General features: G+C 41.4%; 1 protein-coding gene across 6 annotated transcripts in view; it reads left to right on the plus strand.

Annotated features, from left to right (window-relative positions):
- Positions 1 to 13,003: 13,003 nt before the first annotated feature.
- Positions 13,004 to 23,288, plus strand: part of def8 (differentially expressed in FDCP 8 homolog) — a 57,935-nt gene continuing 47,650 nt past the window's right edge. For 3 of the 6 annotated variants that reach the window (XM_043264461.1, XM_043264464.1, XM_043264466.1), the window contains exons 1-2: positions 13,005 to 13,175; positions 13,640 to 13,692. The gene's annotated coding sequence lies outside the window, so the exon portion shown is untranslated. Of the gene's footprint in view, positions 13,193 to 13,639; positions 13,693 to 23,288 lie in introns of all 6 variants that reach the window. The other 3 variants (XM_043264462.1, XM_043264463.1, XM_043264467.1) reach the window with 3 other exon arrangements.

Below are 23,288 nucleotides of genomic sequence, written 5' to 3' on the forward strand. Positions count from 1 at the left end.
TACACCATAATAAAGGATGCATATCACTCTGTCCAACGAGCTGCCCTGGGACTTTCTGATCACTGTTTGTGTTGAGACTATTTCACTCAAACGGCTCTTTACCAGGAAGGATCAACTCAAGGCGAAATAAAACACAAGACAAGTTTTTGGATTTTAAAGCTTGCAAGGATTGCGCTGTCGATTGCAAGCGGGAGAGAAGCAGGTTTCTCCTTAACCTCCCTTTTGCCTCCCTGCTTTGCCTCCGAATCTCAGATCGCAAGTCACTTTATTTATAGAGAAAAAGGACAGAGCAAGATAAGTAAAAACAACTGGCAAAACAAAGACTCCAGATATGTTCGCCACATATCTTTTTGGGCGTCAGAATCTTCATTGCCTCAGATTCCCCTGGCGCCCATACCAGTCTAAGACACTATATAGAGGCCATGTCATGTCATGACCTAGAACAAAAAGTGTTATACCAGATGGAAGCTGAAACTGAAGGGTCAAAGTTGCAAAATGTCAATACATAACCCTAACAGTTTGGTCCATCTCATACCGACCTACAGGCAAAAGCTGAAATCAGCTAAACCTGTTCTTAGGGCTGTAAAAAGATGGACTAACGAAGCAGAGTGGGATTTACAAACCTGCTTCTCTCTCACTGATTGGACTGTCTTTGAAGCTGCTGCCACAGATCAATCATTTTCAATTATTTTTATTTATATAGCGCTTTTAACAACACAGGTTGCATCAAAGCACTGGACGAGATCACAGAAACGGTAACATCATATATCAATTTCTGTGAGGACATATGCATTCCTACCAGGACTATGGACGATGCAGTCAATATGGGACTGCATTATGTTCTGCAACACCTAGACAGACCAGGGACTTATGTGAGGATCCTGTTTGTGGACTTCAGTTCGGCCTTCAACACCATCATACCAAACCTCCTCCACCCCAAACTAACCCAGCTCTCGGTGCCCACCTCCGTATGTCAGTGGATCAGCAGCTTCCTGACAGACAGACAGCAGGTAGTGATGCTGGGAAAATTCTCATCCAGCACCCGCACAACCAGCACTGGAGCCCCTCAGGGTTGTGTCCTCTCGCCACTGCTCTTCTCCCTCTACACGAATGACTGCACCTCTAAAGACGCCTCTGTCAAACTCCTGAAGTTTGCAGACGACACCACAGTCATCGGCCTCATACAGGATGGTGATGAGTCTGCTTACAGACAGGAGGTCAAAGAGCTGGCTGAATGGTGCAGTCTGAACAACTTGGAGATCAACACGCTCAAAACAGGAGATGATAGTGGACTTCAGAAGGAATCCCCCTGCACTCCCCCCACTCACCACCATAGACAGCACTGTGGTAACTGTGGAGTCATCATTCAGGTTCCTGGGCACCACAATCTCCCAGGACCTGAAGTGGGACACTCACATTGACTCCATTGTTAAAAAGGCCCAGCAGAGATTGTACTTCCTTCATCAGCTGAGGAAGTTCAACCTGCAACAGGAGCTGCTGAAACAGTTCTACTCGGCCATCATACAATCCATCCTCTGCACTTCCCTGTCTGGTTCAGCTCAGCTACCAACTCTGACCTCAGAAGACTACATAGGGTAGTCAGGACTGCTGAAAGAATCATTGGTACAACCCTCCCCACTCTCCAAGAACTGTACCAATCCAGATTAAACAAAAGGGTTAAGAAAATCACTCTGGACCCCTCACATCCAGCACACTCCATCTTCGAACTGTTGCCGTCTGGTCGACGCTATAGAGCACTAAGTACCAGGACAGCCAGACACAGGAACAGTTTCTTCCCCCAGGCGGTCCATGTCATGAACACTTGAGAACACTTATTTATTTAACATACAGATTTGCATATTACACAATAGATTGCAGGCCATTGTTGCAAAGCTTCCTTATAAGCTCAGAGAAAAAAGGAGGATAGTGGCATATGATTTACTGGAAAGATGCAATGATGAAGCTTAGTTTTTCTCATATTGTTTGCTTCATAGAAAGACAAATGAAGATAATTATGGATCCAGTATTTGGAAACATTCAAGATGTTTTGCCTAATGAAGGTATAAACTTGAATACCAGATCACCCTGTCCAAAATCTAGAAGTAGTTTTGCAACTAGATTTACTACAACTTCTGGAGGAACAGAATGCAGTAAGAAGTTGGTAAACAAGATCTGTTTCCTCTGTGAAGGTGAACATCCCTTTAACTCTTTTAAAAAGCTTGCTGGAAAATGTCATGGAAATACAAATTTTCTGAAGAAGAAATTTTTATTTTATTTTGGTTATTTATGTCCAGGGAATATCAACCATGATTGTAAGGAGAGAAGCCAATCTGCTACCTCAAACATCCAAGTCTTCTTCATATTCTTTCATTGGAAAAAAAATGCAATCAGTATGGTAGAGAATCTAAGCCAACAATGGGCAGTTCTTTGGTCTCTATTCAATTTAATGGTCTTACTGGTGGTACTGGTGCATTGTCTATTGTACCTGTATGTGTGACATCTAAGGAAAGAAGTAAAGTTGTGACAACATACACTTTCCTGGATGCTGGGAGCTCTGCATCCTTTTGCACTCAGAGTTTAATTACCAAGCTCAATCTTCCTGCAAAAAAAGTTTTAATATTCTACTGTGAATCATGAATTTGATCAAATCTTCATTTACTCATGGTTAGTGTTTGGCTGAAGCCATTTATTAAGAGTCAAGATTGTTTACTCTTTTTAAATCATAATGACAACAGAAATTAACCAAATGACCCTGATAAAAAGTTTACATACCCCAGTTTATAATACTTTATAAACTGTGGTATGTAACATCAATGACAGTGTGAAGTCTTTTGTGGTAATTATGGATGACGTTTTTTATCTTCTCGGATAGTAAAGCATCTCATTCTTCTTCATCTCAGACCGCAGTGGTCCCACTTTTTAGGGTGTGTTCCAACTACAGGGGGATCACACTCCTCTGCCTCCCTGGGAAAGTCTATGCCAGGGTACTGAAGAAGATATATATATATATATATATATATATATATATATATATATATATATATATATATATATATATATATATATATATATATAAAAAAAAATATATATATATATATATATATATATATATATATATATATATATATATATATATATATATATTTAAATTTTGTTTTCTATTTTGATGCTGGACGATTGTAAAGAACATTTCACTGCATGTCGTACCATGTATGTGTATGTGACAAATAAAATTTGAATTTGAATTTGAATTTGAAGTATAAGGCAGAAAAAAACGGAATTATGTTCATTGGTAATGGCTTGGTTGTCTGGCACTGTAAGTATAAAATTTTACTAATTACAATAAAATACATATGTTTAGAATGTAATAAGACTTAAAGATCTCTAATAGCAGAAGTAACAAGTACTGTAAAGAAGTAAAGTCTCTAAAGACTTAAAAGAAACTGAGTAGAAGGCTTTGTGTTACTTTATTGCAAGACAATGGAATATACTTTTTTTCAGGATAATGGTGATAAGTGTCCAAGGGTTAAATGAAAATGGAAATAAGCCTGCTTAGACAAACCAGTCTTTGTGGTAACCATGATAACTTTATCTATATTTAAAAATGGCGTTCTGGATTTTTCCAAAATCCAAAAAGAATTTGACTGTGATTGATCAAGACATTAAGGAGACAGATGATCTATCCTGAGTACCGTAAATTCTGGACTATAAGCCGCTACTTTTTTCATAGGTTTTGAACCATGCGGCTCATACAAAGGTGCGGCTATTCTGCAGATTTTTTTCCACCGCTAGGGGCGCTCTAACCGGAATTAGAATGAAAACTAAGACAAAATAAATGCAAAGAAGAATACGCTAGTTCAAGAAGAATACGCTAGTTCCTCTTTAGCAGATATAAGTCGGTAGAAGCAGATAGAAGGACGAAAAATTACCAATCCTGTCAAACTCTATCTTTTCAAATTGTATGCAGGTGTGGCTTGTTTATTTTTTTATTTTTTTTTTTTAAATAGAGCGGATGCGGTTTATATTCAGGTGCGCTTTATAGTCCGGAATTTACGGTATATAGATTCTGACTATAGGATGGATAGAACCTTTGTGATAAACAAAGATATTGACATTAATAACAGAAATTAGACATTAAGAAAGAAGAGAACTAGAAAGGATGAGTAAAATACATTTTATTGAAAAATGCAAAGAACAGTTTACAAAAGAAATACACACTGTATGAAAAAGTATTTGCAAAAGTATCCCAGACTGGCATCTAGCGAGGAGGACCCACTGCTGATGTCAGTATGACCAGCTGATATCTCCTGGGCTATCCTGTTGAGCTTGTGGTGCTCCCCATGATGGAGATTGCTTTGTGTTGCGTTTGGACTGCATACAGCAACACAGATCTCTCTGATATGGCAGCAGCCACGATAATGTCTCCCGAGGCGCAGCTGATGCTGCAAAATCTCTTCAAGTGGCGGTGCTCCCCTCAGCTCATAGTATGGTGGTGGTTCCCATCAACGCTACCTCCTGCCAAGGGGGTTTTTAGTGCTGTTCAGTTGGTCTCCAGCGCTGCCTGTTCCTGAGTGGTGGTCCTCTGTGCTGCCCTATTGAGCTCCTGTTCTATCTGGGCTGCCCAGGTGGGCTTCTATTCTGTCTGCACTGCCTGGGTGAGCTGCTGCTCCGTCTGCACTCTGCCCGCACCTCAATAGCTCCCTGATCTGCCCACAATGCAATGGCTCCCAGCTTCACCATTTCTTTTCACCATGGCTCCCCACCTCACCACTTTGCCCCCATTTTTAACTTGCTATCCTGTTTAAGATTTAGCTCAGATTCTGACCAAACTGCAGAGTATTGCTCTACAAAGCTTTTTTTTCCCCTGTGTCTTTGTGTACCATGTACCCATGTACCGATCTCTGCCTGATTACTAGATTTACTCTTCGCATGCTGTCTTGGACACTGTTTATACTCTGTTTGGATTGACCCTTGCTTGTTTCCTGATTATTCTCTGTTTGTCATTGTCTGACCCTGCCTGTAAACTGGCTGTGTCTTTTAATAAAGCCCTACTTATGGATGTTTTATTCTAGGACACAATATATTTTGTACAGACAGTAATATCGTAATTGCTGTTTTAAAGATGTGGGTCTTGATGAATGTCGCAAAAGTCAAAACCCAATTACAAAGTGCATGTATACATTACATGATGAAGGTACTTGTGCATCAAACTGTGTTCATGATATTCAGTCTTTTGCAGAAATTATAAGAGAATGTATGCATTTATGTTATTTTAAAGAATTAATCAACATCACATGAAGAGTAACATTTTTTTATCTTCCACAAAGCAACATTATTACAAATGTGATATTAACTTTATAAAGTTTAATAATCAAGATGCGTATATTAATGAACTTATGCTTTAGACAAAATATTGTCTGTTATGCAATATGGCAGTGTTTTGTTCATGAATTAATCATTAAATCATTTGATTCAGCCGCAATGACTTATTAACAATTCACAGTGTTATTTATGCAGTTGGAACTGTAGTTAAAATTATTCATGTCCTGCATTAAACAGTGTGTAATTACTTCTTAATGCCACTTCAGATGTATTTTGTCAGGGTTAGTGTTAGGGTTGAGGGTTAGGGTTAGGGTTACAAAACACATTGCAAAAATGAATTTTGTTAATATTATTTCATTTGCTTGGTAATGGCCCAAATGTCTTTTTCTAATTGACAACTAAAATACAAGAAATCGTCTCAAAAGATGATGAACACTTTTATAAAACTGGCTTTATAAAAATTTAATTGCCCATAAAAGGTAAAACTCAATTTAAACATTATGGAAAATATAAAATTCTATAACTGCTGTGAAGTGACCAGTGACCACCACACAGAATATCAAAACTTTAGGAGTCCATGGTAATCCTTAAAATGTCAGCACAATAACACACTAAGCAAAATATTGTCTAATTTTTGTTGTCTATAAAACCCCAGAAGGTATTGAAATATAATTTTTGTCAGTATAGCACACCCTATGTCTCAGTTACATAAAGTTATTACTTTTTAACTAATTTATTTTTATTATATATTTTATTATATTAAATGTATGAAACACAAGAAAAATATTTCTGCTATAACATTTTTTAAATTTTCACCTCAGTGTAAACCACCATTGCTAGTTCTAATCTAGTTTACTCAGAAGTCAGATGTTTAGAAAAGCAACCACTACAAATTTCAAGTTCTTATTGAAATTCTTTATTCCATATTAGTGTCAAATACTATTAGCTATTAAGTGTAATGTGTGACATGAATCTGTGTAATTTTTAATTTTTTTTTTACAGAGCAATTGGAGAAGCACACAGCTGCAAAGAAAATGCTTACTATTGGAATAGTAAGCAGTGGCAGTTGCACTTCAAGAGCCCTGTCAAGTGTACTTAATGTCTCCTATGTTAGACGCTGTCTAAGACCTGGACTAGCCTAGATGTGTTGTGAGTCTGTTCTGGCCAAACAGGTCTCTAAGCGACCCAGACTCCTAATGAATGATAAGTCGAAACTGGGAAGTATTATAGTTAATTAATGATCCAAATTTAGTCACAACTAGAATCAGCAGTTACTTTTAAATATAATATAACTAAAATCACAAAAGATTGGAGTCCGATAAAATTACGTGAAGGGTCAGAATTAAAATTGGAAAAGCAAAAGATTAATAAATATAAGTGACTTTTAAAAAGAGCAAGAAAAAGATAAGAACGCGCATTAACCTTCGACCAGGGCCTTTGGATTCTGTTCTTCAGGAAAGGGGGGACCCTTACAGTAAAGACACACACACACACACACACTATAAGTCCTTTGCACAATCTGACATAGATGTGTTTCAACTGGAAATTGTGCTGTACATCTGGCCAGAGGAGAACTGGCCCCAACTGAACCTCTTGTGTAAGTCTGCTTCCATTACAATGGGAAAGGCAAGTATGGTCCTCTCAAACTGGTGGATAAACAAGGCAGTTTCCCAGAATGATCTTACATGTCCATACAATGTATATCTAGTGTTATTCTGGTCGAAAGGAATGTATGTAAATTGAATGTCTTACATTGATAAAGCATATGCAGTGTTCAGAGAAATACAAAAAAAAAAAAAAAAAAAAAAAAAAATATATATATATATATATATATATATATATATATATATATATATATATATATATATATATAATGTCAATTTTGAATGTCGAGGCACAACAAACAGCATAGTGAATAAGGGAACATGCAGAACCTGATTTTGCTGAGTTCTATGTATCGAAGCAACATTGTGATTACATCATCATATTTCCTAAAAAAAATAATAATAATAATAAAAAAAATAGAAACCATCACAGAAATTCTAACGGTTACTATTAAAATATCATTAAGAACCATTCATGTTTTCCAGTAAAACCATGTGTTATGAGAATCCATCACATACCAGAAGACACCATTATACTTTCCATCAAAACTAATACAATTACCATTAAATGCAATGAATTTCTATTGTGTTTTGGGCAGGGTTCAATTATTTCTTTCAGCAGGGATATTTTATTTTTTTATTTGAGAGTTAATGAGCCTGCATGTGGAAAACAAAGTGCACCAGATGAAACCACTATCTGTAGTCTAAGTATAAATTTTGACGATAATTTATACATAATTGCATTCTGAATTATTGTCAGCTATGTCCAGTTTTCCCGTGCTTAGGGAGTAGTAAGCCCTGTCAATTGGAACACACCTGCTAAGTCTAGAGTTTGTTGGAATTAATAAAACCTCATAACTGTCACCAAGCCAGCAGAGGGAGCCCTGACCTCTGGGTGATCTGCATCCACTCCCTCTGCGACAACTTCCTGTCCCAGGACTATAAATACTGCAGCAAGCCACTCAACTGCAGGTTGCATTGTTTCGCCTGTTGTATTGTAGTTATATCGTTCGTGGATTATTGTTTCTGGTTTTGACCCTGTCTGTATTCTGATTCTCTGATCGTTTGCCGCCTGACCTGACCTCCGCCTGTCTCTGGATTTTGTAATTGCCTCGCCTCCTATATATCTGTTAGCCCTGTTCGACGCCTGCCTGTTATGACCATGCCTTCGTTTAATAAAAGCCTGCACATGGATCCGCTCGCCTCAGACCGTTCATTCATGACAGAATGCAACCTCGCACCAGGATCCAGCGGCTTTTCACCTGATCCATGGCCAGGTAGGACCCTCGCTAGACGTTTATTGGCCCTCAAGCAAGGTACCCGATCGATTGAGGATTATACTCAAGAGTTTTTAGACATGGCTTACCTCTCTGACATACCGGACTGTTTATTGATTGAGTTGTATCATGAGGGAGTACATCAGCCGCTCAAATCTAAACTTGTTCGCGAGGGTCCACGTGAGTCGCTTGCTCAGTTTATTGAGTTTGGTTTAGTGACTGTGGGGTCAGCTTTTACGTTGGGTGTTGAGGAGGAGAAGGACAACACATCAACTCCAGTAATGGCCACCTTCCCCGAGCCGCTGCCCAAGATGGCCGCCTTCCCCGAGCCGCTGCCCAAGATGGCCGCCTTCCCGAGCCGCTGCCCAAGATGGCCGCCTTCCCCGAGCCGCTGCCCAAGATGGCCGCCTTCCCCGAGCCGCTGGCCAAGATGGCCGCCGCCTTCCCAGAGCCGCTTCACAAGATGGCCGCCTCCCCCGAGCCGCTGCCCAAGATGGCCGCCTTCCCCGAAATGCTTCCCAAGATGGCCGCCTTCCCCGAAATGCTTCCCAAGATGGCCGCCTGCCCAGCGCAGCTTCCAGAGATGGCCACGCCTTCCCAGAGCCGTTTCCCAAGATGGATGCCGCCTGCCCAGAGCCGCTTCCCAAGATGGATGCCGCCTGCCCAGAGCCGCTTCCCAAGATGGATGCCGCCGCCTGCCCAGAGCCGCTTCCCAAGATGGATGCCCGCCTGCCCAGATGGCCGCCTGCCCAAGATGGATGCCGCCTGCCCAGAGCCGCTTCCCAAGATGGATGCCGCCTGCCCAGCGCCGCTTCCCAAGATGGATGCCGCCTGCCCAGAGCCGCTTCCCAAGATGGATGCCGCCTGCCCAGAGCCGCTTCCCCCAAGATGGATGCCGCCTGCCCAGAGCCGCTTCCCAAGATGGATGCCGCCTGCCCAGAGCCGCTTCCCAAGATGGATGCCGCCTGCCCAGAGCCGCTTCCCAAGATGGATGCCGCCTGCCCAGAGCCGCTTCCCAAGATGGATGCCGCCTGCCCAGAGCCGCTTCCCAAGATGGATGCCGCCTGCCCAGAGCCGCTTCCCAAGATGGATGCCGCCTGCCCAGAGCCGCTTCCCAAGATGGATGCCGCCTGCCCAGAGCCGCTTCCCAAGATGGATGCCGCCTGCCCAGAGCCGCTTCCCAAGATGGATGCCGCCTGCCCAGAGCCGCTTCCCAAGATGGATGCCGCCTGCCCAGAGCCGCTTCCCAAGATGGATGCCGCCTGCCCAGAGCCGCTTCCCAAGATGGATGCCGCCTGCCCAGAGCCGCTTCCCAAGATGGATGCCGCCTGCCCAGAGCCGCTTCCCAAGATGGATGCCGCTGCCCAGAGCCGCTTCCCAAGATGGATGCCGCCAGCCCAGCGCCGCTTCAAAAGATGGATGCGCCGCGCCCAGCGCCTCCAGCGATGGATGCGCCTGCCCAAAGCCTCCAGCGCCCGCGCCTGCGGTGCAAAGCGCTCCAGATGGATGCGCCTGCCCGAGCCGCTTCCCAGCGCCGCGCCTGCCAGAGCCGCTTCCCAAGATGGATGCCGCCTGCCCAGAGCCGCTTCCCAAGATGGATGCCGCGCCCAGCGCTTCCCAAGATGGATGCCGCCTGCCCAGCGCCGCTTCCCAAGATGGATGCCCTGCGAGCGCGCTTCGCAAGATGGAGCGCCTGCCCGCGCCTCAAGCGCCCGCGCGCGCCCAGCAGCGCCCAGCGCCGCGCCTGTAAAGCCTCCAGCGCCCGCGCCTCGTGTAAAGCGCTCCAGCGCCCGCGCCTCGTAAAGCGCCCAGCGCCGCGCGCCTGGTAAAGCGTCCAGCGCCCGCGCGCTGCGTAAAGCGTCCAGCGCCCGCGCCTGCGTAAAGCGCCCAGCGCCCGCGCTGCGGTAAAGCGCCCAGCGCCCGCGCCTGCGTGCAGCGCCCAGCGCCCAGCGCCCAGCGCCGCGCTGCAAAGCGTCCAGCGCCCGCGCCTGCGTAAAGCCTCCAGCGCCCGCGCCTCGTGCAAAGCCCAGCGCGCCCGCGCCTGCGTGCAAAAAGCCTCCAGCGCCCGCGCCTCGTGCAAAGCCTCCAGCGCCGCGCCTCGTGCAAAGCCTCCAGCGCCCGCGCCTCGTGCAAAGCCTCCAGCGCCCGCGCCTCGTGCAAAGCCTCCAGCGCCCGCGCCTCGTGCAAAGCCTCCAGCGCCCAGGGAGCCCTGACCTCTGGGTGATCTGCATCCACTCCCTCTGCGACAACTTCCTGTCCCAGGACTATAAATACTGCAGCAAGCCACTCAACTGCAGGTTGCATTGTTTAGCCTGTTGTATTGTAGTTATATCGTTCGTGGATTATTGTTTCTGGTTTTGACCCTGTCTGTATTCTGATTCTCTGATCGTTTGCCGCCTGACCTGACCTCCGCCTGTCTCTGGATTTTGTAATTGCCTCGCCTCCTATATATCTGTTAGCCCTGTTCGACGCCTGCCTGTTATGACCATGCCTTCGTTTAATAAAAGCCTGCACATGGATCCGCTCGCCTCAGACCGTTCATTCATGACAATAACGTTTCACTTGATCATACATTTAGTCAGGATGTTTTTTAGAAAAAAAAAAACCTAGTAAAATGTGTTGAGAGAAGACAAAAAAAGTCAGTTGTCTGACAACGATTACAAGTAGATTAATTTATAAAAAAAGACCGTAACTGATCTCTGCTGTATTCTTCAAGCTCCCAGCTAGTAATTGTTTGTTTTAAAATTACCAAAAATTACCATGCAATGTTTTTAGCCAGTAGTTTTATTTTAGTTCCCAGAATGTTCTCTCAAAATAAAAAGTATAAATTAAGTATAATATTCTTTAAAAATGTTTATTAATAACATTGTTAGAACATCATTCCCTAACATTCTTACAATGTTTTTAGTGGGTAGTTTTATTTTTGTTCCCAGATTGTTATCTCAATAACATTCTCTAAACATATTCTAAAAATGTTTATTGGTGACATTGTTAGAACATCATTCCCTAAAATTCTTACAATGTGTTTAGCGAATAGTTTTATTTTGGTTTCCAGATCGTTTTCTCAAATGATAGGACAACATTCTCTAAACACATTCTAAAAATGTCTATTAATGGCATTGTTAGAACATCATTCCCTTACATTCTTACAGTATTTTTAGCAGATAATTTTATTTTTGTTTCTTGTACCACATGCTCTGTGTTTTCGTTGCTCCTAATTTTCTCATTGTGTTCAGGTGTTTTGAGTTGTCAATTACATTGTGTATTTAAGTCCAGTGTGTTTGAATTCAGTTGGTTTGACTTTGTTGTTTGTATGTGTGGTGTATGTTCAGCTTGCCTGCCTATTTGCAATTATATTGCTTATATGCATGACAATAACATTCTCCAACAAACATTGTAGAAATATTTTTGATAACACTGTTAGAACATTCCCTAAAATTCCTACAATGTTTTAGCGGGTGTTTTGTTTTTGTCCTCAGAATGTTCTCTCAAATGATTACAATGATAACATTCTCTAAAAACATTTTAAAATTGTTCAGTGACAACATTTAGTGGGTAGTTTTATTTTTGTTTTAAGAACATTCTTCTAAAAGGTGGGGTAACATCATAAGTCATAAAATTATTAGAACAATATGGCCTTATATTTTTACCACATTTTTAGGAGATAGTTTTACTTTTGTTCCCAGAATCATAAACACTCAAAAAAAAAAAAAAAACTGTAACAGGTTTATAAATAACATTCACATAAACTATTAGTACTTTTACACACAATAAGTGCTCAACATCACATGTTGAAGAACATGTAAAGTGCAGTTGTAAAGAGGACGCAGAGGCCGTGGTAGAATCCATGTGCAGTTGTTTATTGAACGCAAGGGCAACAGACACAAACAGTAAGGCAGGCAGAGAGTCAGTAACACAAAGGCAGTCCGATCCATTGACAGGTACAGGGGAAATCCAAGAGACAATGTAAATTAAGCAGGCAATGGGTCTAAACCAGGTCATCAGTCCAATCAGGCAAACAATGCAAGTAAGCAGGTCCGTGAATCGATAAATAGCAAAACAGGCAGAGATCATATACATGAATAGCATTCTGAATCAACAGAAAGAACACTTTCTAAGGCAGTTAAACTGACAATACAGTACTTTGCAGAGACCACATGGTTATTAGGCCCTCAAACTGGAAATGATCTTAGAGCAACTTAGCACAGCTAGTACTAAGGCAAGAGCTCCCTCTGCTGGCTTGGCATTACAGAATTGCATAATCAAGCATCTGACTGTTGTTTTCTCAGAGTGCTCATCATTGTTTTTGCTTGCTGTGATTCTTGCGGAAAAAAAAATACAGTCGTCTGTATTAATAGGTGTTCAACTCCAGATTTCCAGATGAGCTCTATTCTCTGTGTACATGATAGAGTTCTACCTCATGGTTTATAAAACGAGCATACAAGAGTGTAAACAAAAACATGTTTAGATCCCAAACAATACTGAAATTGTCTTAAAAAGTCTGAATCTTTAGCTGAGACTTGAACTCAGGTCATCTTCTGCACAACTGTATCATGCCAGAACTGCTCCCAACATTACAAATAATTTTCATCTTTTATATCGTCTATGGATCATTACATTTCTTACAGATTGTAGATTTCATTAAAATTTTAATGTGTATTTTCCGTTTAGTTTATACATTTACATTAGTGTAGATTTTCATAAGTGGGATACATATAATTTGCGTTATATGGCCGGCTACTGTTTTTGTAATGCTCATTGGAAGCACTAGAAGTCGCTACAATCTCTCGTTCTCTATTTCGCTATCTCTCTCTTCCTCTCTCTCTCGCTCTCTGAAAAATAATCAGAAAAGCAAATGCCAGCTACTATAGCGCGTACATCCATGCGACGTATGGCTATCATCTATTACTTTTCAGCCTGTCTTCTGGGATGATGGCGTTTATGCAATAACGCTGCTGAAACTGCATAAAGCGTAAGATAAACAAAATGGCAAGTTACATTTAGATGACATGCTAAGTGGTTAGCAGGCGGGCTGCCTACATTTCAGTTTGCTGTCACAAGAAGTTCGTTTTGTAGTTGATTTTATACTACACAAACCTTAATTCTTTATCAGTTTGACTAATGTACTGATGTTAAGCTGAACATTTATGCAGTTCGTTCAGCTCGTTCGGTGTTTTCACGTGACAGTTGTCGTTTGTTTGTAGTACTTGACGATGCTAACACACAAGATATTAAATACATCATACTAACCTTTAGCATATCGTTATTTTTAGTTTTTAAGTGTTTCTTATTTTAAATCTTGCATGAAAACCATGAATAACAGTTATTCATAAATAACAGAACCCTAATATGAAAGTCATCATGGCAGTGCGCTCTAAGTATTCAAATACTTGCTTCTTTTTATTATTAAATGGCTTCATAATTGTGTGTCTTTAGGTACTAATAGTTGAACATCACTGGAACAAAATCTACAAATACAAACCAAGCAGGTAGGTTGATTTCTATACTTTTAAAGTGCTAAAATGATACACATATTGCCTTTTATATTTCAAAACGGACAATAACAATGATATTTAATAACCCTTTAGGTAGAGTGGAGTTTAAATAGTATGGAATGTGCAATGTTTGTGTGAAGTGATAAGATTCCATATATGTAGTAAAGTGGTAGTCGTAAACAATAAATTAATATAATTAGTACTATAATACAAATAAAAGTAATATAATACTAATATAATAAAAAAACAAAAAACAAATGTTGAATATGAAGTGTTGAATAATACAAACAATAATAAAAGTAAATAGTAAATTAAATGGAGAGTGATAAATAATAACAATAAAATGTGAAAGTGTGTTACAATGTGGCCAAGAAAAGTGTCCCATACTTGGAATTCTAGCTTTACATTTATCCCAAGTGTACAGTAAGCAGTGAACAAATGCAGTGGCAGCCATTTTACTTTGGCCCAGGGGAGTATTTGGTTAAAGAGACCATCTCTGCATTTAAGAGTGTTTCATCTTGTCATTATACATTACTATGACTCTGTTCTCGTATTTTTGATACTATTTAGTACTATTTAGTGATACAATCCATATTGTTAAAAGTGCAAATATAAATAATGATTGATGATATTAAGGGTGGAAAAGAGAACACTGTTTATTCACTCTTCGAACCTGCAACCTTTGGCATACAAGTCTGACTCTCTAACCTTTAGGCCACAACTGTCTAATAAAACAATATAAAAATAATGGCATGTATGAGACCTGTGCTGGCACAATGAGTTCGATTGCACTTGAGCAAATTTTGGTAGCACTTTATTTTACAAGACGTTTATGAACAGTAATGTGTCTTTATTAGCCTATATATATGGATACTGTAACGACATGCCCATTTGTACTCACGTGTGCGTAAATACTACTTATTTACCATGTATATACATTAGTAAGCATAGTAAAGTATCTAATTAGAAGCTGATTAGCAGATGCTACAAACATGGCTTTCTAAGGAAAGATTGCTATCAAACAGCACACCTAGGTTCCTAAGTGATGAAGAAGAATTAACAGAGCAGCCATCAAGTGTTAGGGAGTTTTCATACTTTCATCCTTTTCAGGGGTCTGAGCACGGTTTGCATAATTTTTTGGCCCATATGCAAGCACTCCAAACATTCTTAGAGACCATCTCGGAACGTCTATGTACGATTCGCTTTCGGCTGAAGGTTCAATAAAAACAGGCATTGTGAACACGAATCGTACTGGATTTTTCCATTTGCAAGTTCCGATGTAGTTTGGTCATTAGATGTCTCGATACAAATCAGCTGTTCATCATGACTGCTGCTTCTGGTAGAGCTCTAGAAATTATTTGTAGACCAGTAGAATAATTCTGATAGAAAAATACACAGAATTTAAAGCATTTTTTTATATATAAATGTCACAAAGTTTAAGGCCATAAAAAGTACAGTGTTTATACATTCCCAAAGTGCCACTTGATGATTAATTTGCAGAAAATTAATTTGGAATTTTTTTTTTGGGAACAGCCCTTTTTCTGGTTTAAAATAATAACAGTCTTAGTTTTTTAATGGCTTAACAATAGCCAATTTGAAGATTTTGGGGCCATATCTTAATTAGAATCAGAATCAACTTTATTGCCAGGTATGTTTACGCATACGAGGAATTTGTTTCAGTGACAGAAGCTCTACAGTGCAACACGATAAGAAGACAAGACAGATAATAAAAATAATTATATACAATATACAAAATCAGGTGCAAAACAGCAAAAATACAATATATACTATAAACATTCAAGTGTAAGCAGGAATTATGTTTGTGCAGTGTAATGTGCAAATCTGTATGTTAAATAAGTGTTCTCAAGTGTTCATGACATGGACCGCCTGGGGGAAGAAACTGTTCCTGTGTCTGGCTGTCCTGGTACTTAGTGCTCTATAGCGTCGACCAGGCGGCAACAGTTCAAAGATGGAGTGTGCTGGATGTGAGGGGTCCAGAGTGATTTTCTTAGCCCTTTTGTTCAATCTGGGTAGGTGCAGTTCTTGGAGAGTGGGGAGGGTTATACCAGTGATTCTCTCAGCAGTCCTGATGACCCTCTGTAGTCTTCTGAGGTCAGAGTTGGTAGCTGAGCTGAACCAGACAGTTATGGAAGGGCAGAGGATGGATTCTATGATAAACGAGTAGAACTGTTTTAGCAGTTCCTGTGGCAGGTTGAACTTCCTCAGCTGACGACGGAAGTGCAATCTCTGCTGGGCCTTTTTCACAATGGAGTCAATGTGAGTGTCCCACTTCAGGTCCTGGGAGATGGTGGTGCCCAGGAACCTGAATGACTCCACTGTTACCACAGTGCTGTCCATGGTGGTGAGTGGGGGGAGTGCAGGGGGGTTCCTCCTGAAGTCCACTATCATCTCTACTGTTTTGAGTATGTTGAGCTCCAAGTTGTGTAGACTGCACCATTCAGCCGTTCAGAGAATTTTCCCAGCCTCACTAACTGCTGTCTGTCAGGAAGCTGCTGATCCACTGACAGACGGAGGTGGGCACAGAGAGCTGGGTTAGTTTGGGGTGGAGGAGGTTTGGTATGATGGTGTTGAAGGCTGAACTGAAGTTCTCACATAAGTCCCTGGTCTGTTTAGGTGTTGCAGAACATAATGCAGTCCCATATTGACTGCATCGTCCACTGACCTGTTTGCTCTGTAGGCAAACTGCAGGGGGTCCAGTAGGGGTCCTGTAAAGTCCTTCAGATAACCCAAAACCAGTTTTTCAAATGATTTCATGACCACAGACCTTAGAGCCATGGGTCTGAAATCATTAAGTCCATTAATTTTGGGTTTCTTTGGGATGGGGATGATGGTGGAGCGTTTGAAGCATGAAGGTACTACACACAGCTCCAATGATCTGTTGAAGATCTGTGTGAAGATTGGGGCCAGTTGGTCAGTACAGGTTTTCAGACAGGCTGGAGTCACACCGTCTGGGCCTGATGCCTTTCTTCTTTTGTTGTTCCTGAAGACCTGGCACACATCATCTTCACTGAGTTGAAGGGCAGGTGTGGGGAGAGGGGGATTGCAGGAGGTGAGAATGGTTTCTTTTCAAACCTGCAAACCTGATGTGAGCATCTTCTTTGGCTTGACGGAGCTGACTGAGTTTAGCAGTGAACCATTATTTGTCGTTGTTGTAAGTTAAATAAGTCCTGGTAGGAATGCATATGTCCTCACAGAAACTGATATATGATGTTACCGTTTCTGTGAGCTCGTCCAGATCTGTGGCAGCAGCTTCAAAGACAGTCCAATTAGTGAGGGAGAAGCAGGTTTGTACATCTCACTCTGCTTTGTTAGTCCATCTTTTTACAGTCCTAAGTACAGGTTTAGCTGATTTCAGCTTTTGCCTGTAGGTTGGTATGAGATGGACCAAACAGTGATCAGAAAGTCCCAAGGCAGCTCGTTGGACAGAGTGATACGCATCCTTTATTACTGTGTAACAGTGATCCTGTATGTTACTGTCTCTGGTTGGACAGGTAACGTGCTGTCTGAATTTTCGCAGTTCACGAGAGAGATTGGCTTTATTAAAGTCCCCAAGAATGTTTAAAACAGAGTTCGGGTGATGTTGCTCAGTCTCTGTGATCAGATCGGCGAGTTTTTGTAAAGCCAGGCTCACGTGCACTTGCGGAGGGATGTAAAAACACACAAGAATAAACAAGCAAAACTCCCGCGGCGAGTAGAAAGGCTTCCAGTTAATGAACAGTGCTTCTACATCGGCACAACAAATCTTCTTTAACACAGTTACATCAATGGTGTCATTTAGCCAGGTTTCTGTAAAACACAGAGCAGCAGAGTTTGAAAAATCCCTGTTAGTCCGGGTGAGCAGAAGATGTTCGTCCATTTTGTGTAGAGAGCAGAGGTTCGCCAAGTGAATGCAACGGCATTCGTGGTCCGCATTTTCTGCGTTTCACAAGCGTGTCGGCCCGTTTCCCCCGTCTGCGCGACCTTAGGTGTTTGACCAGCACCGCTGCTCAGCAAACTACTATGTTCAGCAAAACGTCGGAATAATCAAAAACTTGTGAAATATTTTGTGGAGTGGTCTGCCGAATGTTCAGCAGTTCATCCCTGGTACGATGGTGTTTGATAAACAAAAAACATGAACAACTAACAAAAACAATACGAGCACTTGAGAGCTAAGCACTGAGGCTGCTATTCACGGCGCCATCTTGCAATTTTTTTTACTTATTTTTTATTAAATTTTTTTTCTTAATGGCAATTCTGAATTAATAACAACCAAAAGTAAATAACAGCCCATTACTTTTGATAGTTTAGATGACATAGGGTCTAACATACATGTTGGTTTTGATGATTTAACAAGTCTTTACAATTTCTCCCCCCCTATATTAATAATAGAGAATGAGTGGAATTTTCCCTCAGGGGATCTATATTGCATCTGATGCGATACTGTGGCTGCCTTCTGCATGGTTACAATTTTATCTCTGATAGTATCTATCTTGGAAGTAAAGTAGTTCATGAAGTCATTACTGCTGGGATCCTGGTGAATGCCAAGTGAAGCCAAGTCAAGTGGCTTTTTATTGTCATTTCAACTACATATAGCGGTGCAGTACATAGTGAAATGAGACAACGTTTCTCCAGGACCTGGTGCTACATAAAGTCACATCACTATACAAGACCAAAAAAAAAAACCTCACATACTGAGCTAAGACAGTGTCTTAGCCACATGAAGTACAAAGTGTGCAGATTAGTGCAAACAGCAAGGGAGTAAAGTGCAAAACCCAATGTGCAAACTAGTTCAAAAAGTGCAAGAATTGGTTGGCAGGCTGGTTGTGAAGTCACTCTTTGCTCGCTTGAAGTCAACAATCCTCTCCTTGGTCTTGTCGATGTTCAGAGACAGATTACTGGCTCTACACCATATTGTAAACTGCTGCACCTCATCTCTGTAAGCTGACTCATCGTTCTTGCTGATGAGACCCACCACGGTTGTGTGGTGGGTCAGAAAATCCAGGATCTAGAGGTGTTCAGGCCCAGCAGGCTCAGCTTCTCTATAAACTGCTGAGGGACGATGGTGTTGAATGCTGAACTGAAGTTGACAGCATTCAAATGAAATTTCCTTTGAAGTCCACGTGTGGGAGGGCAAGATGGAGGGTTGTGATAATGGCATCATCTGTAGAGCGGTTTGCACGATACACAAACTGTAAAGTGTCCAGTGTGGGTGGTAGCTGTGACTTGATGCGCCCCATTACAAGCCTCTCAAAGCATTTCATCACAATTGGTGTGAGTGCGACGGGACGATAATCATTGAGGCAGGAAAATACAGACTTCTTAGGCACTAGGACGATCGTTGTAGTTTTGAGGCACATTGGAATGACAGAGCTGCTCAGCAAGATGATAAAGATATCAATGCAGACATCAGTTAACTGCTCTGCATGCTCCTCTGCCTGGTATTTTGTCAGGTCCAGCAGACTTTTGTGGGTTAACGCTATACGTCAGCCGTGGTGAAGCAGAGTACTGGGTCGTTAGTAGGAGGGGTGGACTTCTTTACTTTTGTGTTATTCTGTGCCTCAAACTGTGTATTTCTGCGCATCTGGAATTAGATGCACAGAAATTAGATGTTCTGCGCATCTGGTTCTGCGCATCCTCACTGTATTTAGAACCACCTGGTCCTTTGCTTTGAAGGCAGAGTCTCGCTTCTTCAGGATAGCATGCATGTTAGCATTCATCCATGGCTTCTGATTGGAACGTGTGGTGATGATCTTGGAGACGATCACATCATCTATGCATCCAGTCACTGATGATGTGTACTCCAAGTCTGAGTCGCCGTTGGTTGTAGCTTACCTAAACATTTCCCAATCAGTACACTCAAAACATTCCTGAATCTGTTTCAGAACCATTTTAGAGTGTCTGATGAGTGGTCTGTATGCTGGAATCAACATAACAGAGAGATGGTCTAAGTAGCCGAGGTGGGGGCAGGGCCCTACACGATACGCGCCGGGAATGTTTGTGTAAACAAAATATCTAATTAATATTGGCACAATCACGCATTCATATTCGAAACCAATACTAAAAAGTGCTCCATGCTGTTATATTTGTTAATAATATAATAAGTTATAATTATATGACTTATATTATCTAAGAAAGGTATTTTTATTCAAAAATACATAGAAAATGCAGATTCATTGTAAGATTTTAGTCAGATTATTAATATGAATTATTATTTGAATTAGCTCCTTAATTAATATTATTAATTTGAGTTGGTTTCATGAAATTTATAGAATACAATATATTTCACTTTGCACCATTCAGTTAAGAGAGGGAAACTTTGTCTGTGTTACCGAAACTGAGTGCTGGCTTCTCTGAGGGAATCCTGCGTTCTCTGATTGGTCACAGCGCTCATCTTGGTTGATGTCTTTTGGATTCCCCGGGGCGATTTGAATGGCCATTTCTGAAAGTCTCTCGTCGTTACGCTGATTAGCTTTGGAAGTTTCCAAAGTTGAAGATGCAGAGGGTCAATGGGGTTCTCACTGAAGGAACACTGGAGCAGTTTGGTGATTACGCTGGGTCCTTGGCAGCTTCCGTACAGCAAGTTTGTGGAGTTGTTGCAGCGCAAGTGATGGAATGCGCACAGCTCCGATGGTGAACAACTATCTGATAGAGGGAAAACGTCTTTTCTCTGAGAGCCTCTTGTTTCAAAGTTTTAAACAGCTGGTTTGAGCTTACCCTGAGGGGTGCTGTCCAATCATTGAGGGGCTACAGGGCGTGTTCACACCCTGTTCATGTTGTTCTTCCGTGCATTAATTATTGTACATTAACACAAAGTTTGCATCCTATTTGGAGATAGCATCTCTGTAATGCCCTATACTTTATAAAACACATCCCATATAACAACAAAATAACAAACATTCATTCACACCATGACATTGCAAATATCATAAGCTTTCATTTAACACCAAACATATCTAGTGCTCATTTCAACTACTACCTATCACATGATTATGCATAGATTAAAATGGCAATTTTCATGGACACATCGGAACATAAAAGAGAATTTTAGAACATAAAAGAGGATTTTAGGAGATTATTTGTAACTCTACAAACATTTTTCTTTAGTAAAAATATGAATTATAATCATCCTTTTTAGAATTCAAGTCTTTTTGCATGAGAAGAAAAAGAGTGCGCTTTTGTGATGAGTGAGGAAAAACAGGAAAGGTCAAAAGGATTCCTACTTGGGGCTGGAGATTTTGACGATGTCCGTTCATGCTGGTAAATTACATGCTTGTGCTTATTTATCTACTGATTCATACTGAGAGGGGTCACACTTTAACTTCGGCATCTCTGATTATTGCCGGTCCCAGATCAGTTGACTGGGTCACGTTATCATGCTTTCTGGCCCTTTGTTTACCCAAAGGGAGGTAAGTCTATTTAAATAATGTTGTGTAACGCATAGGTGCAAGCAGAGGGGTGCACCGGAAAACCATCACACATTTGTTTCGACGTAGCTGTTGGGTCCTCTTCTTCTGATTGGATCTTCATTACTGCCACTTTGACTCTTTGGGGAAGGATAGAGGTGCTCTCCAGACAGCAAGGTGCCACGATGGGTACTAGATCAGTTTTATGGCTTACGAACAGTTCTAGGAGCAGACACGAGAGATCCCTCTGAAAGAAGGGTTCTTTTGTACCTTGTGTGTTTGTTCACTGAGATCCTGCACCATGATGTGGGAGATAATAAAATATAAACATATATAATAAAATAAACTTTACCTTGTCATAAGTGTATTTATACAGAAAATTACTATATATGCCAGTAAACATATCATATTTATATTTAGTACATTTCATACAACACTCTTTCTTTCTTTCTCTCTCCCGCTCTCTCTATATATAGCTTCATAGTAATAATATTGTGTTCAGTCTGTGACGCCCACTGGAGTCTCGCAAGTATAGTATTATGGAGATGGATAAATCTGTTTGTGTGTGGTGTGATGTCTTTGTCACATTGTGGGACACCACACCACAAAACTGTGAAATCTAGGACGCACACAGTGAGTTAGGCTGACTGAGCGATACTTGTGTGCTTTTTTTACGTAACAAATTAGGCTAAACGTCTTCTTGAAAAATCTGTTTGTTAAAAATATTCTTTATTTTTGTAAGCTGTGGTAAGAAAATGGAGTTTGATTTAATTGTATTCACTCTTTCTTCTACTGCAGAAGGTTTTGTAGAAAAGCAGATCTACTGTTAGTTGCTGACTTTTTAACATTAATGTGTCTAGGGATGCAACAAAGAAAATTATTAAACAAGCAGGTGGAGCTATGGCAGACGGTGGGCGTTCCATTCTCCCTGTGGCAGAATCTCCTATTAATCCAGCGTTAGCTATCAAGATGAAAGAGCTTGATCTTGAAAATTAAGAAACGAGCTGTTGTTAAGCTGCGTATTATAGAAGCAGAGACAAACCGTGACATCGTTTTAATGTGCTATTAGAGACCAATGCTTGTTCCTCCCTTAACAAAGTCCATCAGATTGTTCTGCCTCAGCAATACCAGGAAGTTTTGAAGGTTGCTCATGAACATGCACTCTTTTGGGCACTTGGGCATTATTAAGCCTTTTAAACGTGTATCCCACTACTTCTATTGGCCTGGACTGAAGTCCTCAGTTTATAAGTTCTGCCAATCATGTACTTTTTGCCAAATACCTGGTAAGCCTAGCCAGAAACTGCCTGTTGACCCCTTATGCCCTGTTCCAGTCATGCAGGACCCTTTTAAACGTTTGTTGCTGACTTTTATGGGTCCCCCGCCCTAGTCAAAATCGGGAAATTAGTACATTCTGATGTGGGGCCTCGATGAACAGACACGAACCATGCAATAGAACCACCATAAAGGCAATTTTGAAGGTTGCTCATTGAACATGCACTCGTTTTGGGCACTTGGGATCAGTTCTACCAAGCCACCAAGTCAAAAGGTGATAAGACTCACGCTGAATCAACGTGGCCAGGACAGCCTCACAATTTCCAAACCCCAGGGAGGTTTGCTCTGTCCCCTGGACTAAAGGAACTGCCAGACACACATAAAACCACTCTGAACTCAGTTTATAAGTTCTGCCAATCATGTACTATTTTGCCAAATACCTGATAATGCAGATATCTAGTTTCCATGAAACTGCCTGTTCCACTTATAAGCTTTTGATTATGTCCCTGTTCCAGTCATGCAGGACCCGGGCACGGCCCAAAACTTTCAAAAAGGAACAGAGCTCTCTGAGTTGAGTTGATTGAATCGGAGTCGAGTCGAGTCGAGAAGAACTCTTCGAACCACCGGGAGGAATTCGGTCGCTGCAGGAATCGCCAAGGCTTTTATGGGTCGGGAACTTGTAGAAGTCACTCAACCAGAACGACCCGACATTCTGACTATAATGACACTGCACATTCATCCATTTCCCAGAAAGCCCGACCACGTCATCCCACGGACGAGCCTGATCCATTGATTTCCCCAGACACGCGAGTGGTAAAACTACCTTTCCGTCTCTACTGAATTGGCGCAGACACATATAGGCTAAATAATTTGAGTGCGATCTCAGTAGCTAGACTTTGACAGACAATTATCCAT

Source organism: Puntigrus tetrazona, chromosome 18 (assembly GCF_018831695.1).
Source record: "Puntigrus tetrazona isolate hp1 chromosome 18, ASM1883169v1, whole genome shotgun sequence".
NCBI classification, from domain to species: Eukaryota; Metazoa; Chordata; class Actinopteri; order Cypriniformes; family Cyprinidae; genus Puntigrus; species Puntigrus tetrazona.